The following is a 10,511-nucleotide window of genomic DNA, read 5'->3' as shown; positions in this document are numbered from 1 at the left end:
TCTCAAAAAGAATCTGTTGGAAGATAGAAATGATAAAATTAGGCAACATAATTGACACACCACACTAACCATTCCTATATAAGTAATGCATGTCTTAGAAATGTCTGAAATTTATTAATTTGAAAAAATGTCAAATTTCATGATACCATATTACTCAAAGGCCTAATGTATCCATTTAAAGATGCAGTAGATTCTAGAGCATTAAAAACAATATATACTAGGTGAATAGTATACTGTCATACACAATGCAACTATTAGAAAATCTTAAAGGAGAAAGGTGAAGCATGTTGTACCAATTCAAATTGCCCTTAGTCTCTTTACTATTATTTCTTTGAATGAGCCCCTTCCTTCGACTGGAAGAGGTTAGAGTAAAGGTACTGAATTAAATCTAAATTTAATCTTTGCATAACATAAACAAAAAACTTACTTGTACAGATAGTTAATGTGTACAAAGGCTGTACTCTCCTAGGTTAAAAGCGACCAGGAGAAGTTGATAGATAACTTCATATACAATATAACAAATGGTTTATTATGTATACTTCAAAATGTAGCAAGTTTGGATGATTAATAACTAGAGAACTATCTCTTGCATCAAGAGTGATGTGAAGGGTCAGTTTTAATAGTGTTTATAAGGTTTATATGAGTATGTCACTTTCTGTCTCAGTCTCTTTTTATTTGTTTCTGACTATGTCTCTCTCTCTCTGACTCAGTTTCTATCTCAGTCTGTTTGACTTTGTGATTCTCCCTCTTTTCCTCTCCCTTGCTTCTTCTCCCTTTCTTCCTCTTCCTTTTGCCCTCTCCCTCTCCCTCTCCTCCCTCTGTCTCTGTCTCTGTCTCTGTCTCTGTCTCTCTGTCTCTCTCTGCCTCTCTCTGTCTCTCTGTCTCTCTCTGTTTCTGTCTCTGTCTCTGTCTCTCTCTCTCTCTCTCTCTCTCTCTCTCTCTCTCTCTCTCTCTCTCTCTCTGTATGTGTGTACAAGCTCATGCATGTACTTTAACACCATGTAATTAATTAAAATATTAGACAAATTGAAAAGAATCCACTTTGCTATACAGTTATTGTGACAATATATATTACAATTAAGCATCTCCAGTTGGATGATCTTTGGCAGGCAAATAGGGACCATGCTAATAAGGGCCATCCTAATAAGAACTTTTAGGAGATTCAGGTCAGGAGCTGCTGCCAGGATGCAGGTTCTTCATATCAGCTCTAGAATTTTGTTTTTAAGTGAACAGAACAATGAGATTATTTTGTTACTTTATTGCCTTTTTAATTTTTTTTTTTTTTTAGAAAAACAAATCACTGTTTTATACCAAAAGGTAACTACAATATTGGCTTATGTTTTGTTTTTTCAAGGAAATCACCCAGACTACAAATGTTTTCTTTTCTTACTTTATTTTATTTTTTTTCCGGGTCTAGCATTCCTGATGTGCTTGGAATTACTAGACTTTTAGGAATTCATTTGAATGCACTACTTTCATTTTCTGTTTTCTTATTGATCGATCATTCTCCAGTTTAGTTACCAACCCTCTCTCAACAAAAGTCATAAATTCAGGAGTAAGCTCTATCTATTGAAAAGAATGTGTTGATTAAGACACCAAAAACAACTCCTATTTTACTGACTCTACATAAATCTTCTGCCTAGTTTTCAGGATATTTCCTATTGAATTTTGGTTAAACTTTATGACATACAGATTGGAAGAGAAAGATATTGGGTCTGGGGCTTCAGCATACAAACCCTTTCTACAATCATAATAAGCTCAAAGCACAAAGTGGAAAACACTTAATGACCTCTATAATTTGTATAATTTAGGAGTTTTCTTCACATACATAGATCATAGGACGTTGGTTACTGGAGCAAATTGGAGGGGAAAAATCAAAATTAAGTTGAAAATGGATGTCAAATATCACTGTATAAATTGATGAATGAGAAAATAATAGAATAATAAAGATGTTGGCTTCAAACCTACAATGACTATATGATAAAAATAAATCCATTCAATTGGAAAAGGTGCCTAGACCTAGAGTTCTCCCATCAACATATTAACAGGAATAATGCCCATTGTCATCTTGATTTTGTTAAGAGGATATAACATAAGGTTACCTTCTGACTACATGCATTTTAAAATGAAATGAAAGCCGTCCTGTATTCAAAAAAGCCACATTTCAATTAGTTTCATTGTTGAGCATTTCACAAACACATGTATTAAAACAAATTGCTCCCACATGAACATTTTAGAGCTTAAAGATATCTAAGTGAACATGCCTATGAAAATCAAGCATTACCCTCCTTCAGTGAGAGAAACATTCTTGCTTACTTACAGATTTTATTTACTGTGGTTTCCTGAGGAGGATTTAGATGTTGTTGATTCCAAGGAGATACAGTAAAAAATGAATATCCTATACTTGATGGAAATCTTTCTGAACTACTGATCTTAATTCTCAAAGCTATTTTCTACTGCTCTGAAGAATCAAAGGGAAGAATAGACCTTTTATTTTGATCATTTTGGCCACTGGGCAATCCTATATATTTTACATAATTTACTACTGTCCTACATGTGGCTATGGATAATGAAGGGACTTTCTTGGTCTCTTCTCTAGACACAGGCCTCAGATTTAAAGAGGGAATGGAGTTATTGTATTTGCATGCTTAACTATAATGTATGTCTAAACCTTTAGGGACTAGTTCTCTATTCAGTTATGCCTTCTACTTTAGGGAATGTACTTCCTCTTTGCTGGGAACAACACTGAACTCCCATATGACAGTCATCTTTATCTCTTAAGGGAAATCTTAAGGTTTTTTTTTTTTTTTAATTTCTCTTTGTTCCCATATCCATTCATGGTAATATTCCACAGATTCTATATTTCTGTTATTGTCTACTGTCTCATTATTTTTATGTTTATTTTAATGAATGTCACCTTTTATTAAATATTTTCCTTAATATTTAATGAAACCATGTCTAGCTTTTGTAGATCTGCATAAAACTCAGCAAGTCACCCATGCTAGGCATGTGATCTATCACTGAGCAATATACCCAGACCTTCAAAACCCTAAAATCACATTTATTGCTCTGGGTGAAGTAGGGTTCTCTTTTATTTACACCACACAAGAGGTAGAGGCAGGCAAATCTCTGTGAGTTCAAACCTAATGCTTCTACTTATTAAATGCCAGGCCACCCAGGGCTACATAATAAGATTTTTCTCAAATAAACAAACAAACAAAACAACAAACAAAATCACATTTATTGTGTGGCAACTCAACTTACTATTTTTAAATAATTACTAAAAAATACTGAAGGGCTGCCCTACTTGGGATGAACAGTTTAGTAGCAAGATAAACATTTTTCCAGTAAGAAACTTGTTATTAAATGGTTAAATTACAATTAAATTATAATTTTAAAATGTAATATGTATATGTATTATCTATTTCTTCATGAAAATAGTGAAAATGTATTCATATGTTTGATTTATTTTTGTATATTTGTGATTTTTTTTTTATTTTCAAAATTTAAAAATAGCTATAGCTATTATTATATAGCTATATATAATATATATATATATATTATTATATAGAATATCTGTGGAAAATGAAGGGAGAAATGGAAGATAGACACAAAATTAATGTACATAAAACAACTTCAATATTTCATCTTATCATATTCAAAATGACAGCTTTCAAGTAATCAAATGAAAGCAAAACAACAGATTCTAGTAACACCTAAAGGTTAACCTGTAGTCTTCACATACTCTTACAAACTATAAATATGTATAATGTTCATTTGAGATTTAAAAATCCCAGAAGATACCGTTCTTTTTTATTTTTATTAAATACTACTTCAAATTATACATATATATATATATATATACACACATACACAAATGCTTATGCATATGCATATAATACAAACACACACACACACACACACACACACACACATATATATATATATATATATATATATATATATATATATATATATATACTAATGTGAGTATATAGCTTTTCTGAAGGACAGTCATTCTTGACTTGAACTTGGTTGTTAATTGCTCTGTCTACATTAATTAGAAATTATATAGAAAAATGATCAATTTTTAATTTCATTTGTAATTTAAAATAAAATCCTACATATGTGTTAAAAAATAGATATCCATTGTTTGCTAGCTAAATTGGAGAAAATGAAATATTCATCACCTGACCTAATTGTTATGTCATTAAGCCTGAAATGTTAAATGTAATATATTATAAATTAAAAAAAATCATTAACTGGACTCATCACGTGGTGTATTGGACTCAAATATAATTTCCTTGATTGAACCCATATACAGGATTTTCCTTCTTTCTGCCTTCTACAAGTTCCCTATTCTTCTGGTAATTCTGAATCTATTAACAAAAGATAGCACCTAGTATTTGTCATTTTTGGTTTTAGATGTGAAACATTTCAAAGTTTTGTAACATAATATTTACTTTTTTTGACGTGAGACATAGCCCAGGAGGCAAAGTATGTAACAATGATAAAAAGTGTGTATTTAGGAACACTACACAACTCATTCTATGAAGCCAGAATTGCTGATACCAAAACCACACAAAGATCCAACAAAGAAAGAGAACTTCCAGCCAATTTCCCTTATGAATATCAATGCAAAAATACTAAATAAAATTCTTGCCAACTGAATCTAAGAACACATCAAAATGATCATCCACCATGATCAAGTAGGCTTCATCCCAGGAATGCAGGGATGGTACAATATAAGGAAATCCATCAATGCACTTCACTACATAAACAAATTCAAAGAAAAAAAAAAACACATGGTCATTTCATTAGATGCTGAAAAAGCATTTGACAAAATTCAGCATCCTTTCATGCTAAAAGTCTTGGAAAGAACAGGAATTCAAGGCCCACACCTAAACATAGTTAAAGCAGTATACAGCAAACCAGTAGCCAACATCAAACTAAATGGAGAGAAACATGAAACAATCCCACTAAAATCAGGGACTAGACAAGGCTGCCCTCTCTCTCTCTCCATATCTTTTCAGTATAGTATTTGAAGTTCTACCTAGAGCAATTAGACAACATAAGGAGGTCAAATGGAAACAAATTAAAAAGGAAGAAATTATCACTATTTGCAGATGATATGATACTACTTAAGTGACCCAAAAAACTCCACCAGAGAACTCCTACAGCTGATAAGCAGCCTCAGCAAAGTGGCTGGTTATAAAATCAACTCAAGAAAATCAGTAGCCTTACTACATTCAAAGAATAAGCAGGCTGAGAAAGAAGTTAGGGAAATGACACCCTTCACAATAGCCACAAACAATATAAAGTATCTTGGTGTAATTCTAACCAAACAAATAAAAGATTTGTATGAGATGAACTTCAGATCCTTGAAGAAGGAAATCAAAGAAGATCTCAGAAAACGAAAAAATCTTCTATGCTCTTGGATTGGCAGGATTAATATAGTTAAAATGGCCATCTTGCCAAAAGCAATCTACAGATTCAATGCAATCCCCATCCAAATACCAACTCAGTTCTTCATAGAGTTAGAAAAAGCAATTCTCAAATTCATCTGGAATAAAAACAAAATAGACTAGGATAGCTAAAACTATTCTCAACAGTAAAAGAACTTCTGGGGGAATCAGTATCCCAGACCTCAAACAATGCTACACAGCAATAGTATTAAAAACTGCATGGTATCCGAACAGGGACAGGCAAGTGGACTAAAGGATTGAAGACCCAGAAATGAACCCACACACCTATGCTCACTTGATCTTCAAAAAAAAAGAGCAGAAAACATCCAGTGGAAAAAAGATTCCCTTTCCATTCAACAAATGGTACTGGTTCAATTGGAAATCAGCATGCAGAAGAATACAAATTGATCCATTCTTATATCCTTGTACTAAGCTCAACTCCAAGTGGATCAAGGACCTCCACATAAAACCAGACACAGTGAAACTAATAGAAAAGAAACTTGGGAAGACCCTTGAGTACATGGGCACAGAGGAAAATTTCCTGAACAGAACATCAACAGCTTATGCTCTAAGATCAAGAATTGACAAATGGGACCTCATAAAATTACAAACTTCTGAAAGGCAAAGGACAACATCAAAAGGGCAAAATGACAACCAACAAACTGGGAACAGATCTTTGTCTGACAGAGGGCTAATATCCAAAATATACAAAGAGCTCAAGAAGTTAGACCACAGGGAACAAAATAACCCTATAAAAATGGGATACAGAGCTAAACAAGGAATTTTCACCTGAAGAAATTTGGATGCCCGATAAAGCACCTTAAGAAATGTTCAACATCATTAGTCATTAGTGAAATGCAAATCAAAACAGCCCTGAGATTTCACCTCACACCAGTGAGAATGGCTAAGGATAAAAACTCAGGAGACAGCAGATGTTGTCGATGATGCAGAGAAAGAGGAATATTCCTCTACTGCTGGTGGGAATGTAAGATGGTACAACAACTCTGGAAATCAGTCTGGCAGTTCCTCAGAAAAATGCAAATGACACTTCCGGAGGACCCAGCTATACCACTACTGGGCATATATCCAGAGGATTCCCCAGCATTCAATAAGGACACATGCTTCACTATGTTCATAGCAGCCTTACTTATAATAGCCAGAAGCTGGAAAGGACCCAGATGTCTCTCAGTGGAGGAATGGATACAGAAAATGTGGTATATTTACACAATGGAATACTACTCAGTATAAAAACAATGAATGCATGAAATTTTTAGGCAAATGTTTGGAACTGGAAAATATCATTGTAAGTGAGGTAACCCAATCACAAATGAATACACATGGATTGCAATCACTGATAAGTGGATATTAATTAGCACAGAAGCTCTGAATACTGAAGACACAATTAGCATAAGAAATGATTCCCATGAAGAAGGAAGGAGAGGGCCCTGAACCCAGAAAGGCTTGATCCAGCATTGTAGGGAAGTACCAGGACAAAGAAAAGGGAGGGGGTGGTTGGAGAATTGGTAGAGAGAAGAGGATTTATGGGACATATTTGAGAGGGGGAAACTGAGAAAGGGGAAAGCTTTTGGAATGTAAACAAAGAATATAGAAAATAAAAAAAACTGTGTATTTATTGCATCACCAGTATGATATCAATCAATCATTTAGATAATTGGTTAGGTATGCTAAATTTAGAGGAAAAAAATGAAATTATCCATATTTTGTATAAGGATTTTACCAACCTACACATTAACACAAAAATGATCTTCTGTGTAAATAGATTAGATTCTCCAATTTCTTATAGGATTATTGATTCCAATTAAAATCTGTCCATTCTGTGAAACTTAATCAATGACTTTCTTAAGGCCAATTTGACATCTTTGTTCCTAAAACTGTAGATCACAAGGTGGAGCATGGGCTCAACGTTAGTGTAGAAAACTGAAGATATTTTTTCCATGCTCCATGGATCCTGAAGAGTATTTAAAATACATGAACACAGTTGATCCAAGGACAAGCAAAAACTGCCATGATGTGAGAGCTATGGGTGCTGAAGGCTTCTGATTTTCCTTGTGTGGATTTCACATTTAGAATGTTGCCAAGGGTGAAACATAGGAAAAAAAGATGGTAAAGCTGTGGATTGTGATGTTAATACCCACAACTATGAGAACCATGATCTCATTGACATAGGTGCTAGTGAGAGAAAGTTGGAGTAGAGGGAGAATGTCACATAGGTAATGGTTGATGACATTGGAATTGCAGGTCAGTCTGAGCACCCCATCCCATAAGCAGGAAAAGATATCACAGAATAGACCTGAGGGGACATGGTGACCTTATATAGCAGTGGATTACAGATGGCCACATAGCAATCATAGCCCATTGAGGTCAACATGTATAATTAAGATATGACAAAGAATAGAATGAGAAACAGCTGAGTGATGCACTCTTCATAGGAGATGGAGTTCTTCTCAGAGACAAAGTTCACCAGCAATTTGGTGCTGAAGACAGAAGAATAACAGACATCAATGAAGGAGAGGTTGAAGAACAAATAGTACATGGGAGTGTGCTGGTGAGGATTGAAGCCAATCACAGTGATCAAGCCAAATTTTACCAACACTGCATTTATGTAGATAATTAGAAACAGGTCAAAGAGAGGCAGCTGGAGCTCTGTGCAATCTGTCAAGCCAGCAAGGACAGATTCTGGCACTGAGGAGCTGTTTCCAGTCTGCATGCTTACCATTGAAAATCTAGAAGAGAAGAAAATTTTATTAATGGATAGACCAGTTCCACAATTTTACCATCAGCAGAATTTTTTTATAATAATAATCAGGTATCTAAAACATAGTGATATTGACTACATTATTCTTTTTTTATTTGATATACAATTTATTTACATTTCAAATGAATTCCCCTTTCCTGGATTCCACCTTCCGTGAAAGTCCCATGAGCCCTCTTCCCTTCCCTTGTTCCCCAATCCACCACTTCCTGCTTCCCTGTCCTGATATCCCCCTACACTGCTGCACTCACACTTTCCAGGACTAGGGTCCTCTCCTTCCTTCTTCTTGGGCTTTATCTAATATGTAAATTGTGTCTTGGGTATTCCAAGCTTCTAAGCTAATATCCACTTATCAGTGAGTTCATACCATGAGAATTCTTTTGTAATTCAGTAACCTCACATAGGATGATATTCTCCAGTTCCATCTATTTGTATAAGAATTTCATGAATTCATTGTTTTTAATGGCTGAATAGTACTCCATTGTGAATATATACCACATTTTCTGTATGCATTCATCCGTGGAGGGATATCTGGGTTCTTTCCAGCTTCTGGCTATTATAAATAGGGCTGCTATGAACATATTGGAGCATGTATCCTTATTACTTGCTGTGGAATACTCTGGGTATATGCCCAGGAGTGGTATAGTAGGATCCTCCAGTAATAGCATGCCCTGTTTTCTGAGGAACTGCCATACTCATTACCAGAGTAGTTGTACAAGCTTGCAATCCCACAAGCTGTGGAGGAGCGCTCCTCTTTCTCCATGTCCTTGCCAACACCTGCTGTCTCCTGAGTTTTTAATCTTAGCCATTCTGACTGGTGTGAGGAGAAATCTCAGGGTTGTTTTGACTTGCATTTCCCTGATGACTAAGTATGTTGATCATTTCTTTAGGTGCTTCTCAGTCATTTGTAATTCCTCAAGTGAAAATTCTTTGTTTAATTCTGTACCCCATTTTTAATAGGGTTATTTGGCTCTCTGGAAACTACCTTCTTGAGTTCTTTATATATCTTGGCTATTATCCCTCTGTTGGGTGTAGGGTTGGTAAATATCTTTCCCCAATTTGTTGGTTGCCATTTTGTCCTTTTGACAGTGTCCTTTGCCTTGCAAAAAATTTGTAATTTTATGAGGTCTCATTTGTCAATTGTTAGAGCATAAGCTATTTGTGTTCTGTTCAGGAAAATTTCTCCCTTAACCATGTGTTCAGTGTTCTTCCCCAATTTCTTTTATATTAGTTTCAGTGTGCTTGCTTTTATGTGGAGGTCCTTGATCCATTTGGAGTTGAGCTTAGTATAAGGAGATAAGAATGGATCGATTTGTATTCTTCTGCATGCTGACCTCTAGTTGAACCAACAACATTTGTTGAAAAGACTGTCTTTTTTCCACTTGATTGTTTTAGCTCCTTTGTGGAAGATCAAGTGACAATAGATGTGTGGATTTATTTCTGGGTCTTCAATTCTATTCTATTGATCTACCTGCCTGTCACTGTACCAATACCATGCAGTTTTTAACACTATTGCTCTGTAGTACTTCTTGAGTTCAGGGATACTGATTCCCCCAGAAGTTATTTTACTGTCCAGAATAGTTTTAGCTAAACTGGTTTTTTTTATTCCAGATGAATTTGACAATTTCTCTTTCTAACTCTTTGAAGAATTGAGTTGGGATTTTGTTGTGAATTCCACTTAATCTGTATATTACTTTGGCAAGATGGCCATTTTTACTATATTAATCCTGCCAATCCAAGAGCATGGAAGATTTTTCCACCTTCTGAGGTCTTCTTAGATTTCTTTCTTCAAAGACTTGAAGTTCCTGTCATACAGATCTTTTCTTTGTTTGGTTAGAGTCACACCAAGATACTTTATATTGTTTTTGGATATTGTGAGGGGTGTCATTTACCTAATTTCTTTCTCAGCCTGTTTATCCATTGAGGATAGAAAGTCTACTCATCATCTTGAGTTAATTTTATATCCATGAACTTTGCTGAAGTTGTTTATCAGCTGTAGGAGTTCTCTGGTGGATTTTTTTCAGTTGCTTAGTTATACTATCATATCATGTGCAAATAGTGATAATTTGACATCTTCCTTTGCAAATTGTATTCCTTTTTACCTCTTTTTGTTGTCTAATTGCTCTAGCTAGAGCTTCAACTAGTATATTAAAAGAATATGGAGAGACAGGGCAGCCTTGTCTAGTCCCTAATTTTAGTGGGATTGCTTCAAGTTTCTCTCCATTTAGTTTGATGTTGTCTACTGGTTTGTTTTATTTTGATTTTATTATGTT

The 10,511-nt window shown here is 34.8% G+C and overlaps 1 pseudogene; it reads right to left on the bottom strand.

Annotated features, from left to right (window-relative positions):
• Positions 1–7,284: 7,284 nt before the first annotated feature.
• On the bottom strand, positions 7,285–8,193 carry LOC127689768 (olfactory receptor 147-like; annotated as a pseudogene).
• Between the last annotated feature and the right edge of the window lie 2,318 nt (positions 8,194–10,511).

Source organism: Apodemus sylvaticus, chromosome 7 (genome assembly GCF_947179515.1).
Source record: "Apodemus sylvaticus chromosome 7, mApoSyl1.1, whole genome shotgun sequence".
NCBI lineage: Eukaryota > Metazoa > Chordata > Mammalia > Rodentia > Muridae > Apodemus > Apodemus sylvaticus.
The sequence above is the reverse complement of the archived record's forward strand: the minus strand, read 5'-3'. Positions and strand labels throughout refer to the sequence as shown.